The sequence below is a fragment of the Somniosus microcephalus genome, unplaced genomic scaffold (assembly GCF_052327205.1).
Source record: "Somniosus microcephalus isolate GS21.2 unplaced genomic scaffold, FLI_Smic_1.0 unresolved_chr1, whole genome shotgun sequence".
In the NCBI taxonomy this organism is placed as follows: Eukaryota; Metazoa; Chordata; class Chondrichthyes; order Squaliformes; family Somniosidae; genus Somniosus; species Somniosus microcephalus.
The window spans coordinates 44,259,604-44,269,588 of NW_028225179.1; the positions used below are offsets into that span (position 1 = coordinate 44,259,604).

Consider the following 9,985-nt stretch of genomic DNA (forward strand, 5'->3'; position numbering starts at 1 on the left):
GGGGGAAAGGACAGTGTATCTAACGCACTGTGACACCCAGTCCCAGAGGGGGAAAGGACAGTGTATCTAACGTACTGTGACACCCGGTCCCAGAAGGGGAAAGGACAGTGTATCTAATGCACTATGACACCCGGTCCCAGAGGGGGAAAGGACAGTGTATCTAACGCATTGTGACACCCGGTCCCAGAGGGGGAAAGGACAGTGTATTTAATGCACAGTGACACCCGGTCCCAGAGGGGGAAAGGACAGTGTATCTAACACACTGTGACACCCGGTCCCAGAGGGTGAAAGGACAGTGTATCTAACACACTGTGACACCCGATCCCAGAGAGGGAAAGGACAGTGTATCTAACGCAGTGTGACACCCGGTCCAAGAGGGGAAAGGACAGTTTATCTAACACACTGTGACACCCCGTCCCAGAGGGGGAAAGGACAGTTTATCTAACACACTGTGACACCCGGTCCAAGAGGGGAAAGGACAGTGTAACTTACGCACTGTGACACCCAGTCCAAGAGGGGGAAAGGACATTGTATCTAACGCACTGTGACACCCGGTCCCAGAGGGGGAAAGGACAGTGTATCTAACACACTGTGACACCCGGTCCCAGAGGGGGAAAGGACAGTGTATCTAACGCACTGTGACACCCGGTCACAGAGGGGTAAGGACAGTGTATCTAACGCACTGTGAGACCCGGTCCCAGAGGGGGAAAGGACAGTGTCACTGACGCACTGTGACTCCAGGTCCCAGAAGGGGAAAGGACAGTGTATCTAACGCACTGAGACACCCAGTCCCAGAGGGGGAAAGGACAGAGTAGCTACAACACTGTGACACCGGGTCCCAAAAGGGGAAAGGACAGTGTATCTAACGTACTGTGACACCCGGTCCCAGAGGGGGAAAGGACAGTGCATCTAACGCACTGTGACACCCGGTCCCAGAGGGGGAAAGGACAGTGCATCTAACGCACTGTGACACCCAGTCCCAGAGGGGGAAAGGACAGTGTATCTAACACACTGTGACACCCGTTCCCAGAGGGGGAAAGGACAGTGTATCTAACGCACTGTGACACCCTGTCCCAGAGTGGGATAGCACAGTGTATCTAATGCACTGAAACTCACAGTCCCAGAGGGGGAAAGGACAGTGTATGTAACACACCGTGACACCCGGTCCCAGTGTGGGATAGCACAGTGTATCTCATGCACTGAAACTCACAGTCCCAGAGGGGGAAAGGACAGTGTATCTAACGTACTGTGACACCCGGTCCCAGAGGGGGAAAGGACAGTGTATCTAACACACTGTGACACCCGGTCCCAGAGGGGGAAAGCACAGTGTATCTAATGCACTGTGACACCCAGTCCCATGGGAGAAAGGGCAGTGAATGTAACGCACTGTGAAACCTGGTCCCAGAGGGGGAAAGGACAGTGTATCTAACGCACTGTGAAACCCGGTCCCAGAGGGGGAAAGGACAGTGTATCTAACACACTGTGACACCCGGTCCCAGAGGGGGAAAGGACAGTATATCTAACGCACTGTGACGCGCGGTCCCAGAGGGGGAAAGGACAGTGTATCTAACGCACTGTGACACCCGGTCCCAGAGGGGGAAAGGACAGTGTATCTAACGCACTGTGATGCGCGGTCCCAGAGAGGGAAAGTGTTAAGTCTGTGTGTTATAGTGAGAATTACTACACAGACCACAAGAGTAAATTCAACAGGTCTTTACTGGTTGGAGGTCGGACTAAACTGAATACAATATTATTACACTGTGCTTATATACCGGTGTGGTCACCACCGGTATTACGTATACAGCAGCCAAAGAAAGTAGTACCTTTCTTAAGGTGGACCAGGCTTAAGTTCTCTTAAGGTGGAACAGGTTACATACACCACAATCCTCCCTTTTTAGCTTAACAGTCATATCCCCAAATAAACATAACATATATACATATATAACTTCAGGTATAACAGTTCAAAGGTTCAGTCTGTCAGGAGGCTTTCTGATTCGGCTTGGATAACGCCTTTCAGTGGTCTCTGATTCTTGTTGTTGAGGTGCCTCCTGTAGTTGGTTGCCAATGTATTGGGTGTCATCATCATCAAATACATTCTCGGCCGAGGTAGATGCTTCAGGTTCATGAACGTCTTCCACAGCTGTCTCTGTCACAACCATGGGTTCGACCCTTGCTCTCGACTCTACCAGTTGATCCGCATGACGCCTTATCACATTATGACCAATATCTACGGTGTACATCAGAGGTCCTTGTCTGGCCCGGATTGTTCTGGACTGCCATTTGTCGTTTCCATAGCCCCTTGCCATCACTGGTTGTCCTACGTCGAAAGTTCGAGTGGTCTTGCTGTTACTATGCCGAAACTGTTTGTTTTCCACTTCCCTCCGCACATTTGGTTTTAACAAGTCCAACTTGGACCGCAACCTCCTGTTATAAAACATCATAGCAGGACTTTGGTTAGTCACGGCATGATCGGCGTTTCTATATGACATCAGGAACTTATCGACCTTGTGTTGCAGCAGAATCTGATCATCATTCATGGCCTTAATAGCCTTTTTGAATGTCTGGACAAATCTTTCAGCCAACCCGTTTGTCGCCGGATGATATGGGGCAGAGGTATAATGTTTAACTCCATTCTTCTTTAAGAATTGTTGGAATTCTTCCGATACAAACTGTGGTCCGTTGTCCGAACAGATCTGTTCTGGCAATCCGTTCCTTGCGAATATTGTTCTTAACACCGCAATTGTCTTTTCTGAAGTAGTGGTATTCATCTTGATGACTTCTGGCCATTTGGAATATGCGTCCACCGCGATTAGGAACATGGAGTCCATGAATGGACCAGCAAAGTCAATGTGTACGCGTTGCCATGGGGCTGAAGGCCATTCCCATGGGTGTAGCGGTGCTATCGGAGGTGCATTTTGCACTTTTTGACACCCAGCGCAGCTTTTCGTTAACTCCTCAATCTGTTGGTCAATACCCGGCCACCATACGTAAGCCCTAGCAAGACTTTTCATTTTAACTCCCCCCAGATGACCTTCATGTAGTTCTTTTAAAACTCTTTCCCTTAACTTGGGAGGAACAATCACTCTTGTCCCGTACATCAAAGTACCATGGCAGACGAACAGCTGGTCTCGCCTTGCCGAGAATGCCGGTAACAGAGGATCACCCCGTGTTGGCCATCCTTTCACTGTCACCTCGTAGACTCTGGACAGTGTCGGGTCGTTCCTGGTTTCTCTTTCAATACTTGCGTTGGTGACAGGTAAACACTCGATAATGGTCGAATGAAATAACTCAACAGGGTCAACTTCCGTCGTGTCTTCATCTTCAGGTAGTGGCAGGCGCGACAGGCCATCAGCATTGCCATGCTGTTTTGTACCTTTGAATTCTATCTGATATTGATGTGCCCCTAAGAAAAGAGACCATCTCTGGAGACGCTGTGCTGTCATCACCGAAACACCCTTCTTAGGGTTAAAAATGGACACCAACGGTTGATGGTCCATCAGAAGTGTGAATTTTTGGCCCTGTAGGTAATGATTAAACTTCTTCACTCCCCATACAAGGCTAAGGGCCTCCCTATCGATCTGCGCATAGTTGCGCTCAGCGGAGGTCAATGATCTGGATGCAAACGCGACTGGCCTTTCCGTGCCATTTGGCAATTTATGTGAGAGTACTGCCCCAATACCATATGGAGAAGCATCACAAGCCAACCGAATAGGCAGTGTCGGGTTGAAGTGAGCCAACACTTCCTCTGAGGTGATCAGTTCTTTGCTTTAGCGAAATGCCTTCTTACAGTTTTCGCCCCAGTCCCATGGTACCCCTTTCTGTAAAAGAGCGTTCAATGGATGCAGCACCGTGGATAGATTTGGCAGAAATTTATGGTAGTAGTTAATTAATCCTAGAAACGACCTCAACTGAGAGACATTCTCCGGAGCGGGAGCCTTTACAACTGCCGCTATCTTGTCAGGAGACTTATGAAGCCCCTCCCGGTCAATGACATGACCACAGTACGAGATCCGCTTCTGGAAGAACTCACATTTCTGCCGATTTACTCTAAGTCCATACTCTTTCAGTCTGTTGAGCACCAGTTCCAAGTTAGCGAGATGCTGTTCATCACCATCACCTGTGATCAGAATGTCGTCCAGGTAACATTGTGTGCCTGGAATTCCCTGTAATACCTACTCCATGGCCCTCTGCCAAATTGCTGGAGCCGATGCCACACCAAAAACCAGCCTATTGTACCGGTACAACCCTCGATGCATGTTGATCGTGAGGTATTGGCGTGACTCTTCTTCAACCTCCATCTGCAAGTACGCCTGCGCCAGGTCTATCTTGGTGAAGTGTTTCCCGCCAGACAGTGAAGCGAAAATATCCTTAATCCGTGGAAGCGGATACTGCACCGTGTGAAGCACCGGATTAACGGTGATCTTGAAATCTCCACAGATGCGAACCTTCCCTGGATCTCCTGGCTTATTGTTCGCAGGACGTTTCATAACGGGAACAATGGGCGTAGCCCACTCACTCCAATCTACTTTAGACAGTACCCCTGAACGTTCTAGTGCTTCCAGCTCCGCTTCAACCGCAGGTCGTATTGCATAGGGTACCGGTCTGGCTTTAAAAAATTTTGGTTGTGCATGTTCATCAATCTTGATGTTTGCCGTAATTCCTCTCAGTGTTCCCAGTCCCGGCTGGAACACCTCTTTAGCCTCATCCAATATTCTGGACAATCGTTTAGGTTTGACAGCTGTTTCCCCGGAATCTACCGTTAGTGCTTTCAAGGAGTGCCAGTCCATATTCATTTTCTTAATCCACTCCCGTCCTAGTAGTGGTGGACCTCCTTCAGGTAGCACATATAAGTCCATTACTTGGCTTCCTTCGCCCTTGTGGACCACTTCTACCTCTATTTTTCCGATGGGGTACACTCTTTGCCCCGTGTACATTTTCAATATAATCTCCGTATCCTGTAAGGGAATATGTTGGAATAACCTTCTGTAATCTTTCTTATTCATGACCGTCAATGCCGATCCAGTGTCCAATTCCATTTTTACTTGGACTCCTGCTACCTTAAGAGTGACCCAAATTGTCTGGAGGTCTGTATCCTTACCAACGTTGTGTATTCTTAAGCTATCCAGTTTATTACTGCTAGCGTTTGAATCTGACTTCTGTTCAGTCAAACTGTTCTTTGTCACCTTGTGTACCTTTGCATATTTTCCTTGTGGTGACTTTTTATTGCTGGTCTTCTTTCCTGACCGGCATACTTTAGCTATGTGGCCAAGCCTGCCACACGTTCTGCATTCTTGGTTTTTAAACCAACACTGGTTCTGATCGTGCGTTGTCTTTCCACAATGATAACATTTGACAGAACTCAAACCCAATTTGTTTGTACCGAGTTCCAGTGGCCGTAGCTGCATTACTGCTGTGCCTCTCGCTGCGGCCTCGTGTGCTGCTGCAATAGTGACCGCCTTCTCGAGAGACAGCTCATTCTCCTCGAGCAGTCGCCTTTGTGTATCCTGTTTAAATAAACCACACACAAATCTATCTCGAAGTGCCTCTGTCAGTCCCGTTCCAAACTGACAATATTTTGCTAGCTTACATAATTCCATCAAATATTCAGCATTGCTTTCATTTTGCAGCTGTCTTCTATCGTAAAATTTAAATCGTTCCGCTAGCATCAGCGGCGTGGGGCTAAGATGATTTTTTAGGACAGTAACAATCTGTTCGAACGTCTTATCCGCCAGTTCATCTGGTGATAACAGGTGTTTCAATTGCCCGTATGTCTTCGCACCCATTAAGTTTAGTAATGTTAGTGCTTTATCTGTCTCAGGAATTTTATTTGCCTTACAATAGTTTTGTATGCATTCTACATACATAGCCCAGTCTTCTATATCACTGTTGAAGGCATTAATGTTCCCATGTTTAGGCATCGTAGCAATTTATCGTATTTTTAATGTTATCTAAGATGGAGGCTTCCCGCTCTTGCCGTCGTCCTCCGCCCACAAAATGGCGGTTTTCCCGCACTTGGCGGTCTTCACCCATCCCCCGATGCTGTCTCTGTTTCACCGCGGCTCTCGCACCTTCAGTTTCCCCAGACGCTGCGCCTTTAGCCCGAATGCGGCCCTTATCGCCGGTCGCGATCGATGTCCCGCGCTGCGCCTCTCGCTCGAAAGCGGGCCGGCCCTTATCTCTGGTCGCGATCGACCTCACCGCCCTTATTCCTCCGTCTTCCCAGCCCCGTCTGTACAGCCAACGCGGTTGACTTTCTGTCGCGTCGCTGCCCGGCTTACCCGCCACGAGGTAGTAGAAGAAGCTGACAGTCGCTGATGGAGGCTTCGAGGTCAGGATGTCTTCTGCACTCCGGTTGCTCGATGCCTGCCGCTCGACGTGTCTTCCCGTAGGTGATGAGGGTGGAAACCTCTCTTCGACGTCCTGTCTGTGGACGAAGTCGCCGTGGAAATTACTGCAGCAGGGTAAGAATCGGACTCGTCGCCACTGTTAAGTCTGTGTGTTATAGTGAGAATTACTACACAGACCACAAGAGTAAATTCAACAGGTCTTTACTGGTTGGAGGTCGGACTAAACTGAATACAATATTATTACACTGTGCTTATATACCGGTGTGGTCACCACCGGTATTACGTATAGAGCAGCCAAAGAAAGTAGTACCTTTCCTAAGGTGGACCAGGCTTAAGTTCTCTTAAGGTGGAACAGGTTACATACACCACAGAAAGGACAGTGTATCTAACGTACTGTGACACCCGGTCCCAGAGGGGGAAAGGACAGTGTATCTAACGCACTGTGACGCGCGGTCCCAGAGGGGGAAAGGACAGTGTATCTAACGCACTGTGACGCGCGGTCCCAGAGGGGGAAAGGACAGTGTATCTAACGCACTGTGACGCGCGGTCCCAGAGGGGGAAAGGACAGTGTATCTAATGTACTGTGACACCCGGTCCCAGAAGGGGAAAGGACAGTGTATCTAATAAACTGTGACACCCGGTCCCAGAGGGGGAAAGGACAGTGTATCTAACGTACTGTGACACCCGGTCCCAGAAGGGGAAAGGACAGTGTATCTAATGCACTGTGACACCCGGTCCCAGAGGGGGAAAGGACAGTGTATTTAATGCACAGTGACACCCGGTCCCAGAGGGGGAAAGGACAGTGTATCTAACGCACTGTGACACCCGGTCCCAGAGGGGGAAAGGACAGTGTATTTAATGCACAGTGACACCCGGTCCCAGAGGGGGAAAGGACAGTGTATCTAACACACTTTGTCACCCGGTCCCAGAGGGGGAAAGGACAGTGTATCTAAAACACTGTGACACCGGATCCCAGAGGGGAAAGGACAGTGTATCTAACACACTGTGTCACCCGGTCCCAGAGGGGAAAAGGACAGTGTATCTAACACACTGTGATACCTGGTACCAGAGTGGGAAAGGACAGTGTATCTAATGCACTGTGACACCCTGTCTCAGACGGGGAAAGGACAGTGTATCTAATGCACTGTGACACCCAGTCACAGAGGGGGGAAAGGACAATGTATCTAACACACTGTGACACCCAATCCCAGAGAGGGAAAGGACAGTGTATCTAATGCACTGTGACACCCGGTCACAGAGGGGGAAAGGACAGTTTATCTAACACACTGTGACACCCGGTCCCAGAGGGGGAAAGGACAGTGTATCTAACACACTGTGACACCCGGTCCCAGAGGGGGAAAGGACAGTGTATCTAACGCATGGTGACACCCGGTCCCAGAGGGTGAAAGGACAGGGAAGGCATAAAAAGGGAAATTAGAGAAGCGTGCGATAAGAGCACAGCTGTCATCATGGGTGACTTTAATTTACATATTGATTGGACTACCCAAATTAGTAAAAATTCTGAGGAGGAGGAATTCCTGGAATGTTTTCGGGACGGTTATCTGGACCAATATGTCGAGGAGCCGACTCGAGATCAGGCCATTTTAGACTGGGTATTGTGCAATGAGAAGGGACTTATCAGCTATCTTCTTGTACGAGGCCCCTTGGGTCAGAGCGATCATAATATGATCGAGCTCTCAGTCGAGATGGAGAGTGAGGAAATTGAATCAGAGACTAAGGTCCAGAACTTAAATAAAGGGAATTACGAGGGTATGAGACGGGAATTGGGTAAGATTGATTGGGTGGTGTTTCTGGGGGGATTGACAGTGGATAGACAATGGCAAGCATTCAAAGATAGAATGGAAGAATTCCAGAACATGTTTATACCGGTTTGGCATAAAAATAAACCTAAAAAGGTGACTCAACCGTGGATAACGAGGGAAATTAGGGACAGCATAAAATCAAAAAAAAGGGCATATCAACTGGCAAAAAAAAGCACCAGACCGGAAGATTGGGGGCAGTACAGGATACAGCAAAAGAGGACAAAGGGATTAATCAGGAAGGGGAAAATAGAATACGAAAGTAAACTTGCAGCAAACATAAAGACAGACTGCAAAAGCTTTTATCGGTATATCAGGAGGAAAAGACTGGTAAAATCCCAAGTCGGTCCCTTGCAGTCCGATTCGGGAGAATATATAATGGAGAATAAGGAAATGGCAGACCAATTAAACTCATACTTTGGTTCTGTATTCACAAAGGAGGACACAAATAACCTCCCAGGAATATCGGCAAACATAGGGACTAATGAGAGGGAGGAGCTGACAGAAATTAGTATCTCTAGGGATATGGTGTTGGGTAAGTTGAGGGGACTGAAGGCCGACAAATCCCCGGGGCCTGATAAACTACATCCTAGGGTACTTAAGGAGGTGGCCCTGGAGATAGCAGATGCTCTAAGGATCATCTTCCGGAACTCCATTGACTCGGGAACAGTACCCGTGGATTGGAGGGTAGCTAATGTTACCCCAATATTTAAAAAGGGGGGTAGAGAGAAAGCAGGGAATTATAGACCAGTAAGCCTTACATCGGTTGTGGGCAAAATGCTAGAGTCCATTATTAAGGATAAAATAGCGGAGCACTTGACAAATGGGGAAAGGATCGGACAGAGTCAACATGGATTTACAAAGGGTAAATCGTGTTTGACTAATCTGCTGGAATTTTTTGAGGAAGTAACTGGTAAAATAGATGGGGGAGAGCCAGTGGATGTGGTGTACCTTGACTTCCAGAAAGCCTTCGATAAGGTTCCACACAAAAGATTATCATGCAAAATTAAGGCTCATGGGATTGGGGGCAAAGTATTAACGTGGATAGAGAACTGGCTGGCGGATAGAAAACAGAGAGTTGGAATAAACGGCTCGTTTTCGGAGTGGCAGGCAGTGACCAGCGGGGTGCCGCAAGGATCTGTCCTGGGACCCCAGCTGTTCACAATACATATAAATGATCTGGATCAGGGAATTGGATGCAATATTTCCAATTGCTAAACTAGGAGGAGGGGTGGGCTCTGATGAGGATGTCAGGAGGCTACAGTGCGATTTGGACAGGTTGGGGGAATGGGCGGATACGTGGCAGATGCACTATAATGTGGATAAATGCGAGGTTATCCACTTTGGGGGTAAAAACAGGAGGGTAGATTATTATCTAAATGGCAATAGATTGGGAGATGGGGAAGTGCAGAGGGACCTGGGTGTTCTTGTGCACCAGTCACTGAAGGAGAGCAACAGGCGATTAAGAAGGCAAATGGTATGTTGGCCTTCATATCAAGGGGGTTCGAGTATAGGAATAGGGATACCTTACTACAGCTGTACAAGGTGCTGGTGAGACCGCATCTGGAGTATTGTGTACAGTTTTGGTCGCCCCATCTGCGGAAGGATGTTCTTGCCATGGAAAGAGTGCAACGGCGATTCACCAGGCTGATACCTGGAATGGCGGGAATGACCTACGAAGAGAGATTAAATAGTTTGGGCTTGTACTCACTGGAGTTTAGAAGATTGAGAGGGGATCTCATCGAAACATATAAAATTATGGCAGGCCTGGACAGGCTGAATTCAGAGAGAATGTTTCCAATGGCCGGGGAGCACAGA

The 9,985-nt window shown here is 48.4% G+C and overlaps 1 protein-coding gene across 3 annotated transcripts in view; it reads right to left on the reverse strand.

Moving 5' to 3' along the window:
• The window catches only part of LOC147094876 (F-box/LRR-repeat protein 19-like), a 319,790-nt gene extending 310,014 nt beyond the window's left edge, over positions 1–9,776 (reverse strand). Inside the window, exon 1 of one of the 3 annotated variants that reach the window (XM_085974495.1) lies at positions 9,694–9,771. The gene's annotated coding sequence lies outside the window, so the exon portion shown is untranslated. Of the gene's footprint in view, positions 1–9,693 lie in introns of all 3 variants that reach the window. The other 2 variants (XM_085974491.1, XM_085974493.1) reach the window with 2 other exon arrangements.
• Positions 9,777–9,985: the final 209 nt, after the last annotated feature.